Source organism: Rana temporaria, chromosome 6 (genome assembly GCF_905171775.1).
Source record: "Rana temporaria chromosome 6, aRanTem1.1, whole genome shotgun sequence".
Taxonomy (NCBI): domain Eukaryota; kingdom Metazoa; phylum Chordata; class Amphibia; order Anura; family Ranidae; genus Rana; species Rana temporaria.
In genome coordinates this window covers 111,501,870-111,515,078 of record NC_053494.1, presented here as the reverse complement: position 1 = coordinate 111,515,078, position 13,209 = coordinate 111,501,870, and the positions used below count along the sequence as shown (strand labels likewise).

At 43.7% G+C, this 13,209-nt stretch overlaps 1 protein-coding gene across 6 annotated transcripts in view; it reads left to right on the top strand.

The window, feature by feature from the left end:
* GULP1 (GULP PTB domain containing engulfment adaptor 1) overlaps positions 1–13,209 on the top strand; it is a 779,810-nt gene that overhangs the window by 295,417 nt on the left and 471,184 nt on the right. The window contains exon 3 of one of the 6 annotated variants that reach the window (XM_040357179.1): positions 3,755–3,871. The exons of the other annotated variants lie outside the window; for them this stretch is intronic. The gene's annotated coding sequence lies outside the window, so the exon portion shown is untranslated. The remainder of the gene's footprint in view (positions 1–3,754; positions 3,872–13,209) is intronic. 6 annotated transcript variants of the gene reach the window in all.

Below are 13,209 nucleotides of genomic sequence, written 5' to 3'. Positions count from 1 at the left end.
GATACATATTTTTCGTATCGGCCTGTTTATACACAGAGCTCCACGTCCCTGCTGTGTTACCGACGATCGCGTGTACCCGGCGGACATCGCGGCCGCCAGGTACACGAATCGGCTCTTAAGCGATGCGCCGGGACAGTGTTTACCCGCTGCGCGCCCCCCAGAGGCGCGCGCGGGAAATGCACTTTAAAAGACATCCAAAGACGTCCACTTGGCACTTGAGAGCCGCGCTGTTGACGTCTTTTGTCAATAGCGCGGGTCTCAAGTAGTTAAATAGACTGTAATTTTGCCTAGTCAGAACAATGTAACAGGTTCTTTTTTTTATTTCAGCTCCCATATGTACCAATATAGCATTAATGTACTTATTTTGCAAATTTCGTGAAGCAAGACCTGAAAAACTCATTCACAAGGTTAACTTAACCTTTTACATGAGCCCTTAACTTTTGCATCCCTCCCCCAACATTTAGCCTCTAAAGGTAAGCCCTTTATTACAGTATTCACCTATGTTCATACACTTTATTGGACACCTAAAACCTAACCGTAACTTTAACCGGAAAAGATAAATAAACCGTGCAGTGATCAGACAAGGTTTTGTGGCACCCAAGGTGAGGATGACCAAATGCGCCCTCATCCCCACCATGGCTGCTGAAACAGATGAAGCTTGCACATCCTTATATTGGCTGGAACAGTGCAAAAAATGCAGCATGTATGCATCATACATACTGGGGGAGTAAAACTGGGGGAATCCATAGTGGAGAAGGACCTGGGGTTTTGGTAGATCATAAGCTCAATAATGGCATGCAATGCCAAGCTGCGGTTTCCAAAGCGAGCAAAGTCCTTTCTTGTATTAAGAGAGGTATGGACTTCAGAGAGAGAGAGATATCGTGCCCCTGTACAAATCATTAGTAGATAGAGTGGAAAAATAGGACAGGGTAGCAACTGGATGGAGCCTACCCCCATTAACATACTGATAAGATGTCTTATAAGGTGGTAAGTCAGCACGCCACCCATTCCCCATTGACAACATCACGTATGATGAAACACGTCTGAAGAAGGATATGTGCTGACGTCACCACGCTGTCTCACTAGGACAAGAGTTTGTTTGTAGCCAGCCTATTCTTTATTTTTATGCGCAATTTTCAAACTCTCTTTCTGGGTCTATTGCTGAGTTCATTGCTGAACATAACAACCACGGACTGTACAGTGGTGTTGTTGTGTGGATAACCAATGCAGCCATCTACCCAGGGCTTTGGCTGGGCTATAGCCACATGCCTGGTTTTGCTTGCCATCTGGTGAGTTTTTCTTTAAGTGGTGGTGCACTTCGTTGAGTGATTCACTGTGGTGTCAATACTAGAAGAATACATCTTACCATCTCACCATCACTGAAGCATCAAATATATTTATTTAATTATTTGGACTATTTAGTGAGGCTTCTCCTATTCATTCATATTTTGTGTATAGCTCACATTAAGCTGCTGCTTCCTGGATTATTATTTTTTTTCACTGATACATTAGCACGTACCATCTCACCATTTTTATCACTGAAGCATGATATATGTTCTACAATCAAATATATATATATATATCAGCCCTCAAATTTTCCACTCGCCTACTCGCATTTTGCGAGTGGAAAATTAGGTCTTGTGAGCTGGGCTGCCTGCCTGGGAGAGGGGGGGAGAGCACCGCCGGCGGGGGTTAATCGGAAGCATGGAGGAAGAGGAGAGCCGTGGGATAGCACGCTATTACCGGCGCTTACATTATGATTGTGTCCGTTCTGCTTGACACAGCCCCGCCTCCTCCTGACCTGCGCCTGTGATAGATAGAACGCCGGTCCACTGCTGCGATGCATTCTATCTATCACAGCGCAGGTCAGGAGGAGACGGGCTGTGTCGAGCAGAGCGGAGACAATCATAATGTAAGTGCCGGTAACAGCATGCTATCCCATGGCTCTCCTCTTCCTCCATGCTCCCGATCAACCCCGCCGGAGGTGCTCTCCTAGGCAGGCAGCCCAGCTCGCAAGACCTCATTTTCCAACAGAGCGAAGACAATCATAATGTAAGTGCCAGTAACAGCGTGCTATCCCACGGCTCTGGAATGGACACAGTATGGCTGCAATGGGCACAGTATGGCTGCAATGGGCACAGTATGGCTGCAATGTACGGCTGCAATGGGCACAATATGGCTACAACGGGCACAGTATGGCTACAACAGGCACAGTATGGCTGCAACGGGCACAGTATGGCTGCAATGGGCACAGTGGAGATGCAACGGGCACCGTAAGGCTGTAATGGGCACCGTCAGGCTGTAATGGGCACCGTAAGGCTGCAATGGGCACAGTGTGGCTGCAATGGGCACAGTGGGGCTGCAACGGGCACAGTGAGGCTGTAATGGGCACCGTAAGGCTGTAATGGGCACCGTAAAGGCTGTAATGGGCACCATGGGGCTGCAACGGGCACATTGGGACTGTAATGGGCACAGTGTGGCTGCAATAGTGAGCACAGTGTGGTTGTGGCTGCAATAGTGGGCACAGTGTGGCTGCAATAGTGGGTGCACATTGTGGCTGCAATGGTGGGTGCACAGTGTGGCTGCAATGGTGGGTGCACAGTGTGGCTGCAATGGTGGGTGCACAGTGTGGCTGCAATGGTGGGTGCACAGTGTGGCTGCAATGGTTGGTGCACAGTGTGGCTGCAATGGTGGGCTAAGGTGAGGCTGCACTGATAAAGTTGTTGTTAATTTAAATTTTTGTAACTTATTTTTGTATAAAACATTTAAGTGTCATTTCATGAGATAATTTATGAGGGTGTGTCTAGGGGCGGAATTAGGGGTGGGGCAGGGTAGGGATTGAGTGGGGCACTGGTGGCGAGTAACCTTTGAGGCCTGGCTAGTAGCTCAGGACTTGAAATTTTGAGCCCTGATATATATTATTACTGTTTTCACGCAGTTAACATTTAATGGAGATGATATCTTCAACTAATAGGGCTATTAGTCATTGCTTAGTTATCCCCTGCACTAGGAAATATTGCACAAATGAGGTCGGGGATTGTTGTGTTTTTTTTTGTTACCTATTACTTTTCTTTGATGCATAGTTAGCTTCCTTAGTGAGGCTCATCGACCTGGTGAGATTTCTTGCCGGGTTGAATTTCTCTTCTTTGTGTTTTTTTTTTTTTACTTTTTACCTTGTTTTGTATGGGAAAATGTAATAAAAATAATTCCCCCCCCCCCAAAAAAAAATCCAGCTGTGTTAGGCTCAGTGGAAATACAAGGTATGTAGGAAACAAAACTCCTGAAACCACTATAGGCGTTTTCTGAAATAGGTCCAAAAAACCGGGGGAGCTTATTCATTTTATATAGGGACATTTTACCAAACCAAGAATGTTCCTGGACATGCCATGCCTTTATTGCTGTTTGGATGACCTCAGTAGCATAAGATATTGTAGCTCAAATAGGTGATTGACATTTGCTTAAAGGTTATTCCTAGGAATTTAATAGCTTGAATGACCTAGCACAATTGGATTTGTTCCTTAAAATGGTAGATCTTTTTTCAGCCATGGAGATATTTGGGGCTTCCGGTGTGTGTGTGTTAATTTTGAAGTAACTAAGAAATCCAAATCTGTCAATTTATTGGGATGAAAGAGAAAGGCAATTCTAGGGTTAAACACAAACAACAGAAGGCCATCTGCATAGAGCCCTAGATTGTAATGATGTTGTCCCACTACTAGCTTTTTTATTGGATCCCTTGTCATATTGTATTTGCCAGGTGTTCCATAGCCAATATATGAAGATACGGTAAAAAGAGACAGCCCTGAACATTCCATTTTGAACAAAGATAGGAGAGAAATGCAGACTGATGCCCTCTACTCTGGATGTGGGACAGGTATATATAGCCATTATTTTGTCCAAGAGAATGGTGGGTTCCTATTTATGGTAGAGTGGCTGATAGAAAATCCCTGCCCAGGCAATCAAATGCCTTCTCTGCGTCTACAGAAAGCAAACACAGAGGACGCTTAGATTTGATGGCATAAACAATAAGAGTAACAGCTTAATGTTGTTGTCTTGTACCTCACAGAATAAAAAAAAAAATTGTACTCAGCATTAATCAGTGAGAGGATGTGGATTTTAAGCCTGTTTGCAATGATCTTGACAATATACAGTGGGGCAGATCCACATACATCGGCGCAGGGCACAGCGTATGTAAGATACGCTACGCCGCTGTAACTTACTTTGCTTTTCTTTGAATCCTCAACGAATTTGCGCCGTAAGTTACGGCGGCGTAGCGTATCTCTCGCGGCGTAAGGGCACGGAATTCAAATTCGGCAGGTAGGGGGCGTGTTTCATTTAAATGAAGCGCGTCCCCGCACCGAACGAACAGCGCATGTGCCGTCCGTAAATACCCCCAGTGTGCATTGCTCCAAATGACGTCACAAGGACGTCATTGTTTTCTAAGTGAATGTAAATGGCGTCCAGCCCCATTCACGGATGACTTACGCAAACAACGTAAAATTTTCAAAATTATACGCGGGAACGACAGCCATACTTAACATTGAGTACGCCACCATATAGCAGCTTTAACTATACGCCGAAAAAAGCCGAACGGAAACGACGTAAAAAAATGTGACGGCCTGTCGTACGTTCGTGGATCGTCGGAAATAGCTAATTTGCATACTCGACGCGGATTACGACGGGAATGCCACCTAGCAGACGCCGAAAAATTGCATCTTAGATCCGATGGTGTACGAAGACGTACGCCTGTCGGATCTAGCCGAGATGACGTTGTATCTTGTTTTGAGGATTCAAAACAAAGATACGACGCGGGAATCACTTTGCTCCTTTTCAAAAGTTTATCAGAGGGACACGCACCAGTTCGAACTGCCCACTAAAGGGAGCCATATAGCCATAAGAACTCTAATGCTTGATGTAACTGTTTATATCATGTCTGTTATTCTGCTGTTTTAGTGAGTGTGTATGAGACTTGGTGGGGAAGTGTTCCAGTGTTATAGCATTGGGAGATTCCTCCACCATACACTCACTCAGGTCTGACCCCATGTTATGGTAATTGGGTCTGGTGACAAGGAAGCTCTGAATCAGTTATGTTCCATTGACTTTTTGGGATTTGTGTAGAGTCCATTTTATCTGTATAACCATTGTTCTACTTTTTCCCAAGTAAACATTTTTACTTGGGAAGACCTTTTTTACTACGGATTGACTCTGACTATTCTGAAACTTGCCGGCCTTGTACCTGGACTGTCATTGAACCAGTCTGTCTGTTTGCCAACTGCAAGTAACTGCTGTGCTCAGTTTGTCTGTCCCAGCGTGCTCACCTGTGCCAGGCATTATAGCATTGTGTATAAGTCCTGGGCACAACCGAGTACCGGTAGGCTTGCTCGCCTTGTGAGAAAGGGGACTGCTATAGGTGAAGAACACAAAAGCTAGCTATAGTGCCTGAGCACCCGTGTTAGGGGTAAGCATGACAATTAAAGTAGCTAATAAATTAGATCACTTTAAAACCAAAGTAAAAATGTCCTTTTAGGTAATTGTAAGCCTTGATAGTACAATTAATTATAGATTGGTTAGCACATTGGATTGGAAAATAGAGTCATTAGAAAGGGACACAATTTACAGTTCAGAGTTAATGAAGCTCTTGATTTAGTAATCTCTGTTCAATAATTAAATTAGAGTGGCATGAAGAAGAATGTTTTATATGTCTGTAAATATATAGATCTTTAATTTACATTTTCCTTTACCGAGTTTTAATACAACATAGACCTGAGAAAAACGTAACTTTGCAAACCAGTCTTTTGTCCTTATATGTCATTTTGTCAACAAATTATTGGTTCATTTTGATGTCATCCTAGTAATCTAGGCCAATTTTAAGTTGACCCTCTGCTCTTTTTTAGAGGATGTACAATTATTTAGAGCTCATTACCAAGATTGTTTAACCAGTTAAAATGTATTTAAACCCAAAAACATAAGTGTAATGTATTGCAGTTTACCAATCCTCATATTTGTGGCTACATGTTTGTAAACTACGGATAATAAGAAAAAATAAAAAAAAATGCAAAGCAATGGCACAATGTGCTAGTGAGCATCACATACTAGCACATTATGAAATACTCACCTTGGAATGAAGCTCTCCAGCGTTGTAAAGTCACAGCTGAGAGGGCTGACATGTTCCCCCTGTCTTTCTTCTGGGTTCGCAAGCTCTGGCTATGTTATTGGCCAGAGCCATGATTACATCACTCCCGCAGAAGCCCTCGGTTCCGGCACGAAGCTCTAAAGTTTCGGCAAAGTATGCTAGACCTTCAGGGCGCATGCGCCAGTGATGTCTCTGGCTGCATGCAGGGTGAATATATTGTAAACAGTGCATGTTTAGGAGATATTAATTTTACATACAGGCAAGTCTTATTATACTCGTACCTAAAAATTATCAAGTGGGAATTACAATCACTTTAATGCCACGTACACACGATGGTTTTTCGGGTTGTAAAAAATTACATTTTTAATGGTCTAGAAAAACAAAGTTTTTTTCAACCTGATCGTTAAAACAGCCTTGCCTACACACGATTGTGAAAAAAAAATGCTCTAGCAAAGCGCGGTGACGTACAACACGTACAACGGCACTATAAAGGGGAAGTTCCATTCAGATGGCGCCACCCTTGGGGCTGCTTTAGCTGATTTTGTGTTAGTAAAAGACGATTTGCGCTTTTTAGTCTGTTAAAGCGCGATGAATGTGCTTACTCCATTACGAACGCTAGTTTTACCAGAATGAGCGCTCCCATCTCATAACTTGCTTCTAAGCATGTACGTTTTTTTTCACGTTGTTAAAGCCTACACACAACCATTTTTTCCGACGTTAAAAACTACAACGTTAAAAACGTAGTGAAAAATTAGAGCATGTTCTACATTTTTAATGGCCATTTTTAACATCATGAAAAATGCTCTGGAGCCCAAACACATTTTTTACAACCCTAAAAACGGTTGTGTGTACGCGGCATAAGCGTTGTTTCTCTTTATAGTCACTTAGTAATCCAGCCAGTAACACATTGCTGTCTTAGGGTGGACCACTCTGTGTAGGAGATGGAGCCACCCTTGGACAGCAGCATTGTCAACCTATAGAAAGGGGAGTTTTAAGTGCACTAGAAATTGTAGATGGACTTGGCAAACAAGTTAAAGCCAAACATTAGCTAGCACTTATTTTAAGCAATTGCAGCAACAATTTTTTGTTTTTCACTTTCCTGGACAAATTGGTCTGTTAAAGGAAGTTGAAAAATAACAGCCTTACTGGCTAGGTCACCAGGTGAAAATATAGAAAAAGAAAAGAAAAGCCATCACATTTAAGGACTGACAATAATATATCCACTTGCGGACCACAATATGGATATATACATTGCGGTTTGTAAGTTGTTTACCAGGGTTTTAGCCGAAACTGCCAGCCATAACCCCACTATTTTTCATTAGAAGCAGTAAAAATATGTATAATAATTACAGCACTAAAGACTAAATATAGGGAATGAATGTACCCACAACCACTTATTTTATAAATTTCAAAAAGCTTTTATCATGCTTTCATCACCATAAACTGACAGATCTGTCATTAAAACAGTGCACACGTTCAGGGTACACCTACTTTCAAACCGCATCAGCCTCAGGTATAATTTTTAATTAAATATAAATACCACAATATCCTGGATCCCTATGGTTCCTTTTCAGTTCATTGAAAAGGTTTTCATATCCCCTTGAAATTGCCCACATTTTGTCATGTTACAACCAAAAACATAAATATATTTTATTGGGATTTTATGTGATAGACCAACACAAAGTGGCACATAATTGTGAAGTGGAAGGAAAATGATATCACATAAATTCCCAATAAAATACATTTGGAAAATTTCAAGGGATTTGAATACTTTCTCAAAGCACTGTATATATGGTATATTGATCCACCCAGGAAAATGTATAGTTTTTGGACCCTTAGGCCAGCTATAGACAGAGTATATTTATTTTTCTGCAACCACGGAATGCAGAAAAAATTTAATTGCTTGATTCCCCAATCAACACACGGAGCCATTGTTTTCTCACGGTGGTGGTGGGGGGTTGCGGGGGAAGCCATCCCCGCAGGATGAACACAGTGATTATTGCTAGCGGCCAGGGCTTTTTTTCTCAGGGAATAGGTGCAGGTACTCCCTCCTCTATAGAAAGGGGAGGACAGTGAACCGATGTATGCTGGACTGCCTCCCCTCTACCCAGCAGCACCCATAATGCCTGTCCCAGGCATGCCAATGGGTGCACAGAACCTAGGCTACATAGGCTGAGCATGCAGGGGGGGGTGGGGTCACTTATTATCAGGGGTGTGTGGAAGCAATCCAACAGATGCAGATCCAAAGCAAATTGCTTGCATCTGACAGCAGGCCCCCTTGGAAGCCTGGCCAGAAAGTTCCCAGTTGGCAATCTTTACATCTTGGCTTGTTTCTAGGATGCAAAACTGTCGGCTTTGATCCCTGTAATGCTGGGAGTGGTCTCCCAGTGTTTTTTTCATGTCTTGGCAACAATGCTGGTGTTAACTGTAATATAATATCAACACAATGGGTCACAATGTAAGTGCAAGTAGCATAAGGATAACAATTTTTTTGTAGATGTTTGCATTTACAGCTAAGCTAACATGTTAGCATTCTCTATGAGGTTCAAAACATTGTGGTCTAAAGGTTTGGGTCTGTAACATAAAATGAAGCCTGCTGCTAAGTGCCCCCTATATATTAGTATAGTAGAACTAGAATTAATATGTAAAAAAAAAAAAAACTAACCTCTGAAAAGTTTTACCCCCATTATGACCAGGCCATTTTTTGCTGTTCGGCACTGTGAAACTTTACCTGGCGATTTGAACAGTCAAGCAGCACTGTACCAAAACAAAATTTAGATTTTTTTTTTTACACAGATAGGCCTTGTACACACGGTCGTTCCAAACCGATGAGAATGGTCCGACGGACCGTTTTCATCGGTTCACCACTGAAGTGGCCTGATGGTCTGATGTGCGTACACACCATCGTTCCAAAAACCTATCGGGTCAGAACGCAGTGACGTCAAACACACAACGTGCTGAGTAAAACGAAGTTCAATGCTTCCAAGCATGCGTCGACTTGATTCTGAGCATGCGCGGGTTTTGAACCGATGCTTTTTTGCACTAACCATCGGTTTGGACCGATCGGGCAGTGGTCCATCGGTTCGGTTTTGAAGCATGTTTTAAAATTTTGGACCGAAGGAAAACAGACCGATGGGCTATACACACGGTCGGTTTGGACCGATGAAACTGAACCTCGGTCCATTCTCATCGGTTTTGTCCGACCGTGTGTACGGGGCCTTAGAGTTTTCTTTTGGTGGTCAAAACTGGTTCACCACTGATCGCCACTGTGTTTTTTTCTACTTTCTACTATAAAACATATCCAATAAGAAAACAAACAAAAAAAAAATGTCTTCATGAATTTTGGGCAAAATGTATTCTGCTACATGTTCTTGATTAAAAAAAAGTCTGAATAAGTATATACTGTATTGATTGGTTTGCGTGAAAGTTATAGCACCCACAAACTATGGTGGTGATCAATGACTTATAATGGGACTGCACAATTTGACACTAATTACTAGTGGGGTAATTGACTAACTGCCACTGACATCACCAATGCCATTAATACAGTAATCGGTGCCAAAGATATACACTGTTACTGTACTGGTACTGGCTGGGAAGGTGTTAACATCTAGGGCGATCAAGAGGTTAAATATGTGCCTATGTTTAATGTGTGTATTACAGCATGTGCTGCTTTTAAATAATGATCTCCCAGTTTGAGAAACTGACAGATCACTCCCTTTGTACAGAGCTCTGTGTTGAATATCAACATAGAGCTCTTGACTGTGAATGTACACAGCTAATCAGCAGGTCCCAGCCGTGAATTATTGGCTGTAACTTACAGACAGACTCTGCTGTGATTGTAGCACGCATCCTAAACCCAGAATTAGGCAGCAACGTACCAGTGCGTCGCTTTGCCTACAGATGAGTGGTTATTAAGCAGTTAACGTGAACTTATAGTCATTGGGACAGATTCACAAAGAGTTACGCCGGCGTATCAGTAGATACGCCGACGTATCTCAGAATCTAAGCCCGTCGTATGTTTAAGTGTATGCTCAAACTGAGATACACTTAAACCTGCCTAAGATACGACAGCCTGCGCCGTCGTATCTTGGGGTGCAATATTTACGCTGGCCGCAAATTAGTAGATACGCCGATTCACAAACGTACGCTTGTCCGTCGCAGTAAAGATACGCCGTTTCCGTAAGAGATACGCCACGTAAAGATAAATATGCCCCCTAGGTGGCGTAGCCAATGTTAAGTATGGCCGTCGTTCCCGCGTCGCAATTTGAAAATTTTACGTCGTTTGCGTAACTTGTCCCTGAATGGGGCTGGACGTAATTTACGTTCACGTCGAAACCAATGACGTCCTTGCGACGTCATTTGGAGCAATGCACACTGGGAAATTCCACGGACGGCGCATGCGCAGTTCGTTCGGCGCGGGGACGCGCATCATTTAAATGATACACGCCCCCTACCCGCCGAATTTGAATTCCGTCAGGGGATTTACGCTATGCCGCCGCAACTTTACAGGCAAGTGCTTTGTGAATAAAGCATTTGCCTGAAAAACCTGCGGCGGCGTAACGTAAATAAGATATGTTACGCCAGCAGAAAGATCCGCTGATCTTTCTGAATCTGGCCCATTTTCATTTAGTTTTAAATAGAGTAGGGAAGTATTAGGACCCTTTCAAGCATTTTATTGCTGTATGTGTCCTTGCTTGTTATATTCACCATTTATTTTTTCCTAAAGGAATTCCACCCAAAAATTGAACTTCTGCTTTAAGTGCATTTGGCATGTAATTTTTTTGGGGGGGTTCTAGCTCCCACTTCCTCCCGGGGGAAACCATGGCTCTGGAAGGAAGTTTCCCTCTTCCCCTCCCTCTCGGCAATTATCTGGGACACGTCACAGGTCCTAGATGATTGCCCGTCCAGTCACGGTGCGCAGTGCGTGCGCAGAGCAGACCTGACTGAGAAGCCACAGCCGTGCGTCCACAGTGACAATCCCGTCACCGCAGAGAGGAGGGGGAGACGAGCAGGGCTTCGTATGCCCACATCGCTGGACCATGGGAAACAGGCCCAGACTGGGAGAAAAAATAGGCCTGGGCATTTTAGACCGAGCAGCCCATGGCATATTTACTGGTCCCTTCCTCAATCTCCATCCTAATGGAGGCAAGGGGGACTAGGAAAGAGCACAGGAGGGTCATAGAGCACCAGGGGATGACAGAGAGCATAGGGGGTTCTGGAGAACGTGGTGGAGCGAAGGGCACTGTGGGGGGCTGGTGACCACGGGGGGCCAGAGAGCACGGGGGGAAGAGAGCACAGGGGGCAGAGAGCACTAGGGGGGCTGAAGAGTACTAGGGGGCGCTTGGGAGCATTGGGACAGAGATCTCTGGGGGGGATTCTGGGAGCACAGGACTAGGGGGCTGGAAAGCAGGGGGGTGGGAAGCCTGAGAGCACAGGGGGGTTGGAGAGCACAGGGGGGTTGGAGAGCACAGGGGGGAGAGCACTGGGTGTAAGTCAGAAAGCACTAGGGGGTGGAACCAAATTTTAGAGTTGCCTCCAGAACATAAATACATCTTAAAATGGGAACGTCTGTTGGGTAAAATGTGTCTGAGAGGGCAATTTTCCTCCCTTTTGTAGAACTTTTTTTTACTTTCTGTTGCATCTCCATTTCAGGAAGTAAATGATAACCTTCCCACCAGGACACAAAAAACGTTCTGTCTATTAACCTACTCTATCAAATCTAAAAAATAAAGTTTTAGCTATACATCCTCTTTACATTTTAAAATGTTTTCAAGCCAGAATAAAGTTCACTATTGAAGACGTGTCAATTGGGTTTCCTCTTCTATTCAAAACAAAACATAGGGCCAGATTCATGTAGAAATCCGGTGGCGTAACGTATCTCATTTACGTTACACCGCCACAAGTTTTCAGCGTAAGTGCTTGATTCACAAAGCACTTGCCTGTAAACTTGCGGCGGCGTAGCGTAAAGCCGTCCGGCGCAAGCCCGCCTAATTCAAATGGGGCATGTATCATTTAAATTAGGAGCATTCCCACGCCGAACGTACTGCGCATGCTCCGTTTTGAAATTTCCCGCCGTGCTTTGCACAAAATGACGTCGCCCCAACGTAATGTTTTGAACGGCGACGTGCGTTACGTACTTTCGTATTCCCGGACGTCTTACGCAAAATTTTTTTTTTTTTTAAATTTGACGCGGGAACGACGGCCATACTTTAACATGGGCTGTCTAATTTTACACCACCTAAATAGCCATCGCAACTTTACGACGGGAAAAGCCGACTAGCGACGACGTAAGAGAATGCGACGAACGCGCGTACCTTCGTAGATCGCCGTAAACAGCTAATTTGCATACCCAACGCGGAAAACTACACAAACTCCACCCAGCGGGCACTGAAGTATTGCATCCTAAGATCCGAAGGCGTACAAAGTCGTACGCCTGTCGGATCTTAGCCAAATGCCGTCGTATCTTTGTTTGTGAATTCAAAATAAAGATACGACGCGGCAAATTTGAAAGTGCGCCGGAGTATCAGCAGATACTCCGGCGTACTTTTTCTGTGAATCTGGCCCATAGAATTTTGTTGGTCACTATGGACATCTCCTCCACTCTTGTAGAAAACGTTATTTTCCTTCTGTTTTTTTTTTTTAAACAGGCTACCTACTTAGCTTTCCAGGTAATAACCATAACTATTTATTGATTTTATGCAACATTAAAGTTTACAGGAGGCATGAGTATCGTCATCAACAAAGCCTCTTTAAAGTCTGAATAGCTTGACTAGAAACCACATCTATGACTCCCTACGGAAGCACTCAAGAAAACTCAGCACATCTGTTTAGTCGCATGACTCCTTCCACAGAGTAGGATGATCTCAAATCGACACAGATGCAAAACAGCCAGTGGCACAGTGGGCACTATCTAGCCTACTGTCAACTGATAATTAATGCAAAGAAAAGATGAAGTATTTGTGACAAGATAGTTGACAAAGAAAGGCTTTTTCTGAAATCTCCGATGATGCTGACAAGCTGAGGATAGTGAATTATCATAACAAAAGGGAAGATAATATATTTAGAAAGGGACTCTG